Below are 15,129 nucleotides of genomic sequence, written 5' to 3'. Positions count from 1 at the left end.
AAATTCTGCTGCTGTGCCGTGTGCAACAGGGCTCGGATCTGCTCGATCCCTCTTCCTGCCTCTGAATCAGTCGGCTGGACGGAATCAGCTATCTTGGCAGCCGCAGCCACGTTGAGGAGGGGTGTGCGGAACAACTCTACGTTGCTCCCCCTAGTATGCCGACTGGCAGAACGGCGAGGTGGACGGCGCGCGCCGGACGTTTCGCCGACCTCGTGCTCGCTTCGGCCAGCTTGACGGGGATCTTCATGGGAGTTGGCCATGTGTACTTCTGTTGCGGGCCCGCGACCCGCATACTCGGAAGGGAACTCAGTCGGAACTGAGTCCGAGTGCTAGGACAGCGGGGCAACCACAACGGACTCTAGAACCGCCACCTGTGAAGACGCGTTCTAGCGCGCCTGCGCGTGCTCCACCCAACGCTGGAGCCGCGGACGGCGAGACCGCTTGCTACGGCGCGTGACGACGGTGCAGGTCGACACCGGAGCCGACTGTTGGAGAAGAAGAATGCCGCGGGCGCCGGCACGGAAGTGCGTAGCCCCACGACGGGGAAGCGCCTCGACGTCGAGAGGAGCATGCCGAAGCCACGCCGAATCGTCGATGATGAAGGAGAGAGCGCCGAAGAAAATCTGGTGACCCATGCTCGAACCTCCACCGGACGACATGACGGAAGGCAGTAGTCGCAAACTCGCCGGAAGTCGCTTAGACGCCCGCCCCAAGGTGGGCGCCAACTGTCGTGGGTATAAGCCTGACAGTAGATGTGTAGGGTACGAAAAGGATGGGCAGAGTCCGAGCTACGGCGAGGATGTATGAGTTCAGGCCCCTCTTCGGTGGAGGTAATAGCCCTACGTCTCAGTGCTCAGGGAGCTTGTTGTCGAGTGGAATAGGGAATACAATGAGTTGCTAACCCCCTTACCAGTGGGGGAGGGTGGCTTATATAGAGTGTGCTGCCCTCCACAACGGTTCCGATACAGGGGTGGAGTAGTGGCTATTGAATGTGTACGTTACAGGTAACGTACGCCCTAAATGCTAATAAATGCACCTGGAAACGTACGACCGTTTCCCTCCAGGGGGTTACGATGTACCGAGTGATATCCAGTCGGTTAGCTTGATATGCTCCGAATGCTAGTCTCCGACTGGATGATTGAGGGTTCTTTACCGACTGGATGAAAGGGACTCCTTAATTCAGTCGGAGCTGACTAAGGGTCTAGTCCTTTTCGAGGGGTAGTCCTTGGGTAGGACCTACAGGGCAAGCCTATGACCCTACCCTAGGACTATAACCCCATCACTGGACTTCCCATAAAATGGAAGTATTCCAAATCCTTTAAACATTCTTTAAAAATTAACCGAACTCGGATTTAAGTATGGTTGAGACAACAATTTCATTCTTGGGTACCACAGTCCACATATGATCTCGGATGGAGGTGCGCCCAATTTCAAATTTATATATATGGGTGATACAAACAACTTTCTTGTTGAACATTTTTTTATTTGAGGCCATATTTGTGCCAAATATCGCACACAAAGAAGGCAACGACTCACGCTACCCATCAGACGTTGGTCATATGGGTATATTTTTGTTTGAAAAGGAGGTTAAGACCCCCGGTCTCTGCAAACATACATATATGAAAAATGCAAACATACATGCATGAAATGAGCATTCTACAACTATATATGTATATAGAAATCAAATGTTACAAATCAAAAATTAAAAACAGTAAATAAAAAAACAGAGCCATGGCAGCGGCGGCTCACATTGGGGGCGGTCGGGGCGACGGCGTGGGCGGCGAGGGCGACGACGACGGCGGCGGGGGGCGGAGGGCGAGGGCGACGGTGACTGGCGACAGCTTGGGGGCGGCGGAGGGCGACGGCGACGGCGGGAGGGGCGGAGGGCGACGGCGACGGGCGATGGCGTGGCCTTGGGGGGCAGAGGGCAACGGCGACGGGCAACGGGGCAGCCTGGCGGCGCCGTGGATGAGCTCGCCGCGTCGTCGGGCGTGGATGAGCTCGCGGCCCGTCAAATCTGAAAATTTCCGAACTGTTGGCTTATATAGCAGAAGCATTGGTCCCGGTTCGTGGCACCAACCGGGACTAAAGGGTTGCATTGGTCCCGGTTGGTGGCACCAACCAGTACCAAAGGCCTCTTTTTGGCAGCCCAAAGGGCGGGAAGCACAGGCCTTTGGTCCCGGTTGGTGCCACCAACCGGGACTAAAGAGGGGCATTAGTCTCGGTTGGAGCCACCAACCGGGACTAAAGGCATGTGCCTGCCACAGCCGCGGTGCGGTTGGATGTTTAGTCCCACCTCGCCAAGCGAAGGGCTGTCGAGCCTGTTTATAAGCTCCGCCGCGGCTGCAATGTCGAGCTCTACGAATTTAGAGACAAAATTCAACCTAAATTCAAACAACTAGTTAGGCTAACTAGCACTTTCAATTCAAAGAGCTAGTTAGGCTAACTAGCACTTTGAATTTAGGTTGAATTTCTCTCTAAATTCAAATCTATTTTTATTAATTTTTTTCCATTATTTTTGTTTTGTTTCTACTTAAATTCAAAGTGCTAGTTAGTTTATTTTGTTTTGTTTCTACTTACAACAAAATACTTATTTTTTTATTTTATATTGTTTCTAATTACTTATTTATTTTCTTTTATGATAATTCTTTTTGCTATTAAAGTTTGTAACAAAATTTTATATAATTTTAGTTTCAATAATACTAGAGGTTTATAAAAGCTTTTTAGTTGATTCCTTTATTTTATTTTTTTCCTAGTTTTTTTTGCTTTTTTCTAATTACTTATTTATTTTCTTTTACGATGATTCTTTTTGCTATTAAAGTTTGTAACAAAATTCTAATTACTTCTTTATTTTCTTCTATGATAATTCTTTTTGCTTTTAATGTTTTGAAGAAAATTCTATATAATTTTAGTACAGAGGCATTTTATTTCGTACAGATTTTAAGGCTAGGCCCCACAAGAACCTTTTAGTACCGGTTCGTGGCATGAACCGGTAAAAGAGTTTTTTAGTTGATTATTTCTGCAGTTGTTTTTTAGTCCCACCTCGCCAAGCGAGAGGCACTCGCAGCGGTTTATAAGCCCTGAGTGTAGAGACGATGAATGGAGAAGCGTAGTACTCACCTGTCTGTTACAACATGCATTTCAAATGAACTACAAAAAGGTTGAAAGTTGGCATATGGTATCATCATAATAGTTGTGGAGAAAGTCTTCACTTTTTCTTCGCTGGTTTCCTTTCCTTATTGCGCCGTAACCATGGATAATCTTCATCATTTATCAGGATGCTTGGGTCAGCCTTGACTTTGAAGGGAGGAATTTCATGAAACTTTTCATAATCTTCGGACATGTCTGTCTTGCCCTCCACTCCCACGATGTCCCTCTTTCCTGAAAGAACTATGTGGCGCTTTGGCTCATCGTATGATGCATTCGCTTCCTTATTTTTTTCCTTTTCTCGGTTTGGTAGACATGTCCTTCACATAGATAACCTGTGCCACATCATTGGCTAGGACGAACGGTTCGTCAGTGTACCCAAGATTGTTCAGATCCACTCTTGTCATTCCGTATTGTGGGTCTACCTGTACCCCGCCTCCTGACATATTGACCCATTTGCACTTAAACAAAAGGACCTAAAAATCTACTCCGTAGTCAAGTTCCGATATGTCCACTATGTAACCATAATATGTGTCCTTTCCCCTCTCGGTGGCTGCATCAAAGCGGACACCGCTGTTTTGGTGATCTTGGGGGGTCGTGTAAAATGTATTCCCATTTATCTCGTATCCTTTCCAAATCGTAACAGTCGAAGATGGTCCCCTGGACAACGAGTACATCTCATCACAAATAGTGTTTTTATCTCTGAGACGTGTTTCCAACCAACTGCTAAAAGTCCTGATGTGTTCACATGTAATCCAGTCGTCGCAGTGCTCCGGGTGTTTGGAGCGCAGACTGTTCTTGTGTTCATCGACATAAGGGGTCACCAAGGTATAGTTATGTAGAACTGTGCAGTGTGCTTGAGACCAAGAATATCCGTCCCTGCATATTATTGTCTCCCCTCCAAGCGTGCCTTTTCCAGTCAGTCTCCCCTCATACCGCGATTTAGGGAGACATATCTTCTTAAGGTCAGGAATGAAGTCAACACAAAACCCAATGACATCCTTTGTTTGATGGCCCATGGAGATGCTTCCTTCTGGCCTAGCGCGGTTACGGACATATTTCTTTAGGACTCCCATGAACCTCTCAAAGGGGTACATATTGTGTAGAAATACGGGGCCCAAAATGACAATCTCGTCAACTAGATGAACTAGGACGTGCATCATGATATTGAAGAAGGATGGTGGGAACACCAGCTCAAAACTGACAAGACATTGCACCACATCACTCCTTAGCCTTGGTATGATTTCTGGACCGATCACCTTCTGAGAGATTGCATTGAGGAATGCACATAGCTTTACAATGGCTAATCGGACGTTTTCCGGTAGAAGCCCCCTCAATGCAACCGGAGCAGTTGCGTCATAATCACGTGGCAGTCATGAGACTTTAGGTTCTGAAACTTTTTCTCTGCCATATTTATTATTCCCTTTATATTCGACGAGAAGCCAGTCGGGACCTTCATACTAAGCAGGCATTGAAAGAAGATTTCCTTCTCTTCTTTGGTAAGAGCGTAGCCGGCAGGACCTTCATACTGCTTTGGAGGCATGCCGTCTTGTTCATGCAAACGTTGCAGGTCCTCCCATGCCTCAGCTGTATATTTTTTCTTCCCATACACGCACAAGAAGCCTAGCAGGTTGACGCAAAGGTTCTTCGTCACGTCCATCACGTCTATCAAAGAGCGGACCTCTAGGTCTTTCCAGTAGGGTAGGTCCCAAAATATAGATTTCTTCTTCCACATGGATGCGTGTCCCCCAGCGTCACTCGGAACAGCTAGTCCGCCGGGACCCTTTCCAAATATTACGTGTAAATCATTGACCATAGCAAGTACGTGAGCACCGGTACGCATGGCGAGCTTCTTCCGGTGATCTGCCTCGCCTTTGAAATGCTTGCCTTTCTTTCGACATTGATGGTTGGTCGGAAGAAATTGACGATGGTCCAGGTACACATTCTTCCTGCAGCTTCCCAGGTATATACTTTTGGTGTCAGCTAAACAGTGCGTGCATGCGTGGTATCCCTTGTTTGTCTGTCCTGAAAGGTTACTGAGAGCGGGCCAATCGTTGATGGTTACAAACAGCAACATGTGGAGGTTAAATTCCTCCTGTTTGTGCTCATCCCACGCACGTACACCGTTTCCATTCCACAGCTGTAAAAGTTCTTCAACTAATGGCCTTAGTTACACATCAATGTCATTGTCGAGTTGCTTAGGGCCTTGGATGAGAACTGGCATCATAATGAACTTCCGCTTCCTGCACATCCAAGGAGGAAGGTTATACATACATAGAGTCACGGGCCAGGTGTTGTGATTGCTGCTCTGCTCCCCGAAAGGATTAATGCCATCCACGCTTAAACCAAACCATACGTTCATTGGGTCACGTGCAAACTCAGCCCAGTACTCTCTCTCAATTTTTCTCCACTGCGACCCGTCAGCGGGTGCTCTCAACTTCCCGTCTTTCTTACGGTCCTCACTGTGCCATCGCATCAACTTGGCATGCTCTTTGTTTCTGAACAGTCGTTTCAACCGTGGTATTATAGGAGCATACCACATCACCTTCGCAGGAACTCTCTTCCTGCAGGTCTCGCCGTCAACGTCACCAGGGTCATCTCGTCTGATCTTATACCGCAATGCACCGCATACCGGGCATGCGTTCATATCCTCGTACGCACCGCGGTAGAGGATGCAGTCATTAGGGCATGCATGTATCTTCTGCACCTCCAATCCTAGAGGGCATACGACCTTCTTTGCTGCGTACGTACTGTCGGGCAATTCATTATCCTTTGGGAGCTTCTTCTTCAATATTTTCAGTAGCTTCTCAAATCCTTTGTCAGGCACATCATTCTCTGCCTTCCACTGCAGCATTCCAGTACGGTACCCAGCTTTGTGTTGCCATCTTCACAATTGGGGTACAACTTTTTTTGTGATCCTCTAACATGAGATCGAACTTCAGCTTCTCCTTTTGACTTTCGCATTGCGTCCTTGCATCGACAATGACCCGGCGAAGATCATCATCGGGCACATCGTCTGGTTTCTCTTGATCTTGAACAGCTTCCCCCGTTGCAGCATCATCGGGCACATCGTCTGGTTTCTCTTGATCTTGAACAGCTTCCCCCGTTGCAGCATCATCGGGCACATCGTCTGGTTCCTCTTGATCTTCAGCAGCTCCCCCTGTTGCAGCATCACCGTATTCAGGGGGCACATAGTTGTCATCGTCCTCTTCTTCTTCGCCGTCTTCAATCATAACCCCTATTTCTCCATGCCTCGTCCAAACATTATAGTGTGGCATGAAACCCTTGTAAAGCAGGTGGGTATGAAGGATTTTCAGGTCAGAGTAAGACTTCGTATTCCCACATTTACTGCATGGACAACACATAAAACCATTCTCCTTGTTTGCCTCAGCTACTTGGAGAAAAATATGCACGCCCTTAATGTACTCGGAGGTGTGTCTGTCACCATACATCCATTGCCGGTTCATCTGCGTGCATTACATATAATTATGTGTGTCAAAATTAAGAAAATCAGACAAATATCTATCTAAAGTAAGAAAATCAGACAAGTATCATAAAGAAGATAAGAACAAGAGGCTCACCATGGTGGTGCCGGCGACGAGATCGGCGCGGGCGATCAACGGCGGTAAAAACGGGGACGGGGCGTGACGGACCCCTAAATCTAGACAAATCTCGGGAAAAATGAAGCTCCTAGGTCGAGCTTTGAGAGGAGAAAGCTTAACTAGTGTGGCTCGGGCATTTCATCGAACACCTCATGTTCATAGGAGGTGAGCTAGAGCACCAAAATGCCCTCCCCTCGCCGGCCAAAAAAACAGAGTGCTCTGCCGCGGCGATGGGTATATATAGGCAACTTATTTGTACCGGTTCGTGGCATGAACCGGGACTAAAGCCACCCCTTCTGTCCCGGTTCATGCCACGAACCGGGACCAATGGTTGTGGGCCAGCAGCGAGGACCATTGGTCCCGGTCCGTGGCTCGAACCGGGACCAATGGTTCTACACGAACCGGGACCAATGCCCACGAGGCCCCGGCCGGCCCCCTGGGCTCACGAACCGGGTCTAATACCCCCCATTTGTCCCGGTTCTTGAAGAACCGGGACTAATGGGCTGGCTAGGGCCGAACGATAGCCCTGTTTTCTACTAGTGACAGCCCATGCTCCGAGCAAACATCCAGGGCAGAATTCTCGATGCCCATGTAGTGTTCGTCGTTGATGCTAGCATGGATCTAAAGAAACAACCAAAAAACAGAGATAAATCCCCAATGTGAAGAAACAGAAACCCTAAACCTAACCCTAGCTCTACAAATTACCTGGTACATCATGCCGTCGGAGGAAGAGCTGATGTCCAGGCTCGATAGGTCATTGCTACTCTCATCCTCATAAACCATGGCGCGATGGAGGTGGTGGCGACCGACGAGGTTCGGCGACGAGAGGGGCGGAGTGCAAGGAGAGAAGAAGGGGGGAAGGAGGCGATTGGCTTGGTCGACCAGGTTCGAGCGAGATACAAAGACCGACCGAACCGGTTCGTGCCGACTGACAGGCGGGCCCGGTACGTGCTACCTCTTGAGCATGCGTTGGTTTTTCCCTTGAAGAGGAAAGGGTGATGCAGCATAGTAGCAGTAAGTATTTCCCTCAGTTTGAGAACCAAGGTATCAATCCAGTAGGAGTATCAGGACAAGTCACCAATGTACTGTTGGGGAACGTCGCATGGGAAACAAAAAATTTCCTACGCGCACGAAGACCTATCATGGTGATGTCCATCTACAAGAGGGGATGTGTGATCTACGTACCCTTGTAGACCGTACAGCAGAAGCGTTAATGAACGCGGTTGATGTAGTGGAACGTCCTCACGTCCCTCGATCCGCCCCGCGAACCGTCCCGCGATCAGTCCCACGATCTAGTGCCGAACGGACGGCACCACCGCGTTCAACACACGTACAGCTTGACGATGATCTCAGCCTTCTTGATCCAGCAAGAGAGACGGAGAGGTAGAAGAGTTCTCCGGCAGCGTGACGGCGCTCCGGAGGTTGGTGATGATCTCGTCTCAGCAGGGCTCCGCCCGAGCTCCGCAGAAACGCGATCTAGAGGTAAAACCGTGGAGATATGTGGTCGGGCTGCCGTGGCAAAGTTGTGTCAAATCAGCCCTAAAACCTCTGTATATATAGGGGGAGGAGGGGGGAGCCTTGCCTTGGGGTCCAAGGACACCCAAGGGGGTCGGCCGAACCTAAGGGGGGAACCCTCCCCTTCCAAACCGTGTCCAACTAGGTTTGGAAGGAGGAGTCCTTCCCCCTTTTCCCACCTCCTCTTTTTTTTCTTTTCTCTTTGATTTTTCTTCCTATGGCGCATAGGGCTCTATTGGGCTGTCCTACCAGCCCACTAAGGGCTGGTGTGCCACCCCCAATGCCCAGTCTCGATCCATACTAACTCAACGAACACCTTCGGAGATACCTGTAGAGCATCTTTATAGTCACCCAGTTACGTTGCAACGTTTGATACACACAACGCATTCCTCCGGTGTCCGTGAGTTATATCATCCATGGTCATAGGAACAAATACTTGACACGCAGAAAACAGTAGCAACAAAATGACACGATCAACATGCTACGTCTATTAGTTTGGGTCTAGTCCATCACATGATTCTCCTAATGATGTGATCCCGTTATCAAGTGACAACACTTGCCTATGGCCAGGAAACCTTAACCATCTTTGATCAACGAGCTAGTCAACTAGAGGCTTACTAGGGATAGTGTTTTGTCTATGTATCCACACAAGTATTGTGTTTCCAATCAATACAATTATAGCATGGATAATAAACGATTATCATGAACTAAGAAATATAATAATAACTAATTTATTATTGCCTCTAGGGCATATTTCCAACATGTACCTGCACAAAAACAAACAAACTTGCAGCAAACGCTATAAAGGGGTTGTCAATCCCTTCACGATTAATTGCAAGGTTGATCTGAAGGTGGAAAGTGCAACAAAGTAAAAGTGTAGAGCTGAAAATATGATGTGAAGTAGACCCGGGGGCCATAGTGTTCACTAGAGGCTTCTCTCATCATAGCAAGTATTACGGTGGGTGAACGAATTACTGTCGAGCAATTGATAGAACCGTGCAAATTCATGATGATATCTAAGGCAATGATCATACATATAGGCATCACGTCCGAGACAAGTAGACTGATACTGTTTGCATCTACTACTATTACTCCACACATCAACAGATATCCAGCATGCATCTAGTGTATTGAGTTCATAACAAACAGAGTAACGCATTAAGCAAGATGACATGATGTAGAGGGATAAATTCATGCAATAGATATAAACTCCATCTTTTTACCCTTGATGGCAATAGGATGATGCGTGCCTCGCTACCCCTTCTGTCACTGGGTGAGGACACCGCACGGTATGAACCCAAAACCAAGCACTTCTCCCATTGCAAGAATTATAGATCAAGTTGGCCAAATGAAACCCACAACTCGAAGAGAATTACAAGGATACGAAGTCATGCATATAAGAGATCAGAGGGGACTCAAATAATATTCATAGATAATCTGATCATAAATCCACAATTCATCGGATCTCGACAAACACACCGCAAAAGAAGATTACATCGGATAGATCTCCATGAAGATCATGGAGAACTTTGTATTGAAGATCCAAGAGAGAGAAGAAGTGTTCTAGCTACTAGCTATGGACCCGAAGGTCTGTGGTGAACTACTCACGCATCATCTGAGAGGCAATGGTGTTGATGAAGAAGCCCTCCGTGTCAGAATCCCCCCTCCGGCAGGGCACCAGAACGTGCCCCAGATGGGATCTTGCGGAGACAGAAGCTTGCGACGGCAGAAAAGTATTTTCGTGGCTCTCTAAAAGTTTTGGTTTTTAGAGAATTTATAGGCGGAAGAAGTAGGGCAAAGGAGCCACGAGGGGCCCACAAGCCCAGGGCATCCCCAAGCTTAGGCTTTTTGGTGTCCTTGAATTTGGCTTGGGATGCCTTGGGCATCCCCATGCTTGAGCTCTTTCCACTCTTTATCCCATTGTCCATGAGAACATCACCCAAAACTTGAAAACTTCACAACACAAAACTTAAACAGAGACTCGTGATATCATTAGCATAAGAAAACAAACTACCAACTCTTTAGATACTGTAGTAAACTTGATTTCTATTTAGATTGATGTTAGATTACTGTATTCTCACTTTTCCATGGCTAGTACCCCCCCCCCCCCCCCGATACTATCCATAGTTTCATCAAAATAAGCAATCAACACAACAAAAACAGAATCTGTCAAAAACAGACCAGTCTGTAGCAATCTGTATACTTCATATACTTATGGTATCCCAAAAATTCTGAAACATTATGGCAATTAGGGAAATTTGTATATCAACCATCAACAAAAAGAATCAACTCAAAATCTCTTTCTGGATAGGAATTATAAATAATTTCGTGAGCACAAAGTTTTGTCTTTTTCAGCATGATCAAACAACCATCACCAAAACTAATCATAAAGGTTCTACTTGGCACAAACACAAAAAGAAACACAAAAACACAATCATAACAGAATTATTAAGGTGTGGACACAACAAAACAGAAAGAAAAAAAAGCAAACATAAATTCATTGGGTTGCCTCCCAACAAGCGCTATTGCTTAACGCCCTTAGCTAGGCATTGATAATTCAATGATACTCACACAAAAGACAAGAATTGAAGCACAACGAGAGCATCATAAAGCATGTGACTAACATATCTAAGTCTAACATACTTCCTATGCATAGGCATTTTATAGGAAAACAAATTATCAAGACAAGCAATAACTACCATATGCAAGGAAGAAGAAAGAGACAATAGCAATCTCAACATAACGAGAGGTGATTTAGTGATATGAAAATTTCTACAACCATATTTTCCTCTCTCATAATAATTACATGCGGGATCATACTCAAATTCAACAATATAACTACACATAGGATATTCTTTTCATGATCCACATGCATGCAAAGTTGACGCTCTTCAAAAATAGTGGGATTATCATCAACTAAAGTCATGACTTCTCCAAACCCACTTTCAATCTTATTGCAAACATTATTATCAATATCATTTTCATCATGAGGCTTAAACAAATTTTCAAAATCATAAGAAAAATCATCACCCCAATCATGATCATTGCAACAAGTAGTGGACATAGCAAAACTAGTGTCCCCAACCTTAGGATTTTGCATATTTTTAGCATGATTGTCATTAATAGAATTTATAGTGAAACCACTGAATCATGCTTTTCATTCAAGGAGCCCTCGTGAATCACTTCATAAATTTCTTCATCACAATTTTCAGATTCAGGCATCTCAAGCAAAACTTCATAAAGATAGTCAAGTGCACTCAAATCACTAGCAATTGGTTCAACATAATTGGATCTCTTAAAGAGATTAGCAAGTGGATGAGGATCCATATCAATAGATTTTCAGCAAGCGAAGATGCAAGCATATTGGAGGCACATAGCACACAAGCAAAGGAAAGGTAAGCGAAAAAGGCAAATATTTTTGTAAATTTTGTTTTTTCTGAAGTGGGGGAGAGGAAAACGAGTGGCAAAAGGCAAAAAAAAAGTAAATGCAAGAGATGAGTTTGCGATAGTTACTTGGATAAGCTTCACTTAGAATAGTCTCTGGCGCTAGAAATTGACACGTTGAAGGGAGACTATTCTTGACTTGATACTCCCCGGCAACGGTGCCAGAAATTGGCACGTTGACGGGAGACTATTCTTGACTTGATCCTCCACGGCAACGGCGCCAGAAATTGGCATGTTGACGGGAGACTATTCTTGACTTGATCCTCCCCGGCAACGGCTCCAGAAATTGGCACGTTGACGGGAGACTATTCTTGACTTGATCCTCCCCGGCAACGGCGCCACAAATTCTTCTTGCTACCTCTTGAGCTTCCGTTGGTTTTTCCCTTAAAGAGGAAAGGGTGATGCAGCACAGTAGCAGTAAGTATTTCCTTCAGTTTGAGAACCAAGGTATCAATCCAGTAGGAGTATCAAGACAAGTCAGCAATATACCAGCGCAAAAACAAACAAACTTGAACCCAACGCTAGAAAGGGGTTGTCAAACCCTTCACGATTAATTGCAAGGTGAGATCTGAAGATGGAAAGTGTAACAAAGTAAAAGTGTAGAGCTGAAAATATGATGTGAAGTAGACCCCGGGGGCCATAGTGTTCACTAGAGGCTTCTCTCATGATAGCAAGTATTACAGTGGGTGAACGAATTACTTTCGAGCAATTGATAGAACCGCGCAAAGTCATGATGATATCTAAGGCAATGATCATACATATAGACATCACGTCCGAGACAAGTAGACCGATACTGTCTGCATCTATTACTATTACTCCACACATCGACTGTTATCCAACATGCATCTAGTGTATTGAGTTCATAACAAAGAGAGTAACGCCTTAAGCAAGATGACATGATGTAGAGGGATAAATTCATGCAATAGATATAAACCCCATCTTTTTATCCTTGATGGCAACAGCATGATGCGTGCCTCGCCACCCCTTCTGTCACTGGGTGAGGACACCGCATGGTATGAACCCAAAACCAAGCACTTCTCCCATTGCAAGAATTATAGATCAAGTTGGCCAAACGAAACCCACAACTCAAAGAGAATTACAAGGATACGAAATCATGCATATAAGAGATCAGAGGAGACTCAAATAATATTCATAGATAATCTGATCATAAATCCACAATTCATTGGATCTCGACAAACACACCGCAAAAGAACATTACATCAGATAGATCTCCATGAAGATCATGGAGAACTTTGTATTGAAGATCCAAGAGAGAGAAGAAGCCATCTAGCTACTAGCTATGGACCCGAAGGTGTGTGGTGAACTACTCACGCATCATCGGAGAGGCAATGGTGTTGATGAAGAAGCCCTCTGTGTGTGAATCCCCCCTCCGGTAGGGCACCAGAACGTGCCCCAGATGGGATCTTGCGGAGATAGAAGCTTGCGGCGGCATAAAAGTATTTTTGTGGCTCTCTCTCGCAGTTTTGGATTTTTAGAGAATTTATAGGCGGAAGAAGTAGGGCAAAGGAGCCACGGGGGGCCCACAAGCCTGCTAGGCGTGGCCCCCTAGGCCGCGGCTAGGGGGCTTGTGACCTCCCCCGGGGTCCTTTGCCTTGGTTCTCAAGTCCCCTGCATATCTTCTATTTTGGAAAAAATCATTCCGCATGTTTTATTCCGTTTGGACTCCGTTTAATATTCTCCTCTGAAAAAGGTCAAAAACACGGAAAAAACAGAAACTGCCACTTGGCACTGAGTTAATAGGTTAGTCCCAAAAAAGATATAAAATAGCATAATCATGCATACAAAACATCCAAAGTTGACAAGATAATAGCATGGAACCATCAAAAATTATAGATACGTTGAAGACGTATCAATACGTCAGATACAATGTCAATACGAGTTATACGACTGTCAGATCGTATTGCAACAATTAGGCTATGAGATGGTACTGACACGCAAAAAAATGACTATTTGTACCAATCCGTTACATGGTGCCCAAGTGTGGTAGTGCCCTACAATTATGTCCCATCCACTGAACCAGCACCGACAACTGGAGCACGGTGACCATGCCAGCCGATGAGGAGGACGCCATCCGACCCCCATCCATCCAATCCCTCGCGCCGACACAAGGCGAATCCAGCGCGTCCTTGCACACCGCCACGCCGGTCGGCCCACCGCCGGCCGTCTCCGTCGTGCACAGGTCGGGATTGTCCTAGGAGCCGAACGTGCTACCCATCCTCTGGTAGAACCGGGTCGAGAACTCCAGCGCCCTCGTCATGTTGTTGTCGTTGATGTACATGGCGCCGATGCTCGGCAGCGCGACGAACTTTCCCAGCACGGTGCCGGAGAGCCGGTTGTGGTACAGCGCCAGGAACCGCAGCCTGGGCATCGCCATCATGGACTCTGGGATGGTGCCGGCGAGGCCGGCGTTGGATAGGTCGAGCGTGGCCAGGCTCGCGAACTTCTCCCATTTGTGCTGCATCAAGGTGCCTCCCAGCAGCGGGTTGCTTGAGAGCAGCAGGTCTTGGAGCGTCTGCATCCCCTTTACGAACTCCGGCAGGCCACCGGTGAGGCTGTTGTTCCGGAGGTCGAGCAACGTGAGGCTCTCGAGCCCGGAGAGCTCCGGCAGGATGCGGCCGTCGAGGCGGTTATTGGCTTGTCGCTGAGGTCCATCTTGAGCAGCCCCTTAGCCCACCTAGCGACGGAGGCAGAGACGGGAGCAGCCGCGGCCACAGATTTAAGTGGCAGTGTGGTGCCTAAACGCTCGGCGTCACATTATCATAAGTGTAACCCCTGCAGCTTAGGTGTCACACTGCTGGGTGGGTGGGGTCGGACGTCAGCGTGGTGTCTAAGTATCGGACGCCATACAAAACGGTTAGCTGAGCGAGAAAAATTCAAACGCAGTCCAGTTTGTAATTTTTTTGCGCCGAAGAGTCAAATTTATCGATTTTACCCTCCACTTCCGCCGGCCACTCCCTACCGGCTACGGCTACAGATGGATCCAGCCTCCCGATGCGAGCTAGCGGCAACGAGCGAGATCTGCTAGGTTTATATTTGATTTTTCACAATGAACAATTCTTTTTTCATGTTGAATTATTTTCTGCTCGGATTTGTTTCTTGAGATTTTCTTGAAGTGCATGTGCAACTCGATCTGTTTGCTTGAGATGTTGTTGCATTTGCATAGAAGAGTCCATGGATGCCAATGACGTTTTATAATGCTCCAAGAAATTGACCTTAGAATGATTACATGGTTTCTGTTTGTCCTTGGATGCTTCCATTCTCCTGTGTTCAGATCCAGTTTTATGCCACCTCCCCTTTTGCTTATGGGGATTTTCTCTGTCCAGATACATTTTCATGCACCCTCCCCTTTGCTTGTGGGGACTTTATTTTTTCAGATTCGCATTTCTTTGTTGCTTTATCA

The 15,129-nt window shown here is 46.7% G+C and overlaps 1 pseudogene; it reads left to right on the top strand.

Annotated features, from left to right (window-relative positions):
- Positions 1–13,924, top strand: part of LOC123425310 — a 67,695-nt pseudogene extending 53,771 nt beyond the window's left edge.
- The last annotated feature ends 1,205 nt before the right edge of the window (positions 13,925–15,129 follow it).

The sequence above is a fragment of the Hordeum vulgare genome, chromosome 2H (genome assembly GCF_904849725.1).
Source record: "Hordeum vulgare subsp. vulgare chromosome 2H, MorexV3_pseudomolecules_assembly, whole genome shotgun sequence".
Taxonomy (NCBI): domain Eukaryota; kingdom Viridiplantae; phylum Streptophyta; class Magnoliopsida; order Poales; family Poaceae; genus Hordeum; species Hordeum vulgare.
This window is presented reverse-complemented; position numbering and strand designations above follow the sequence as displayed.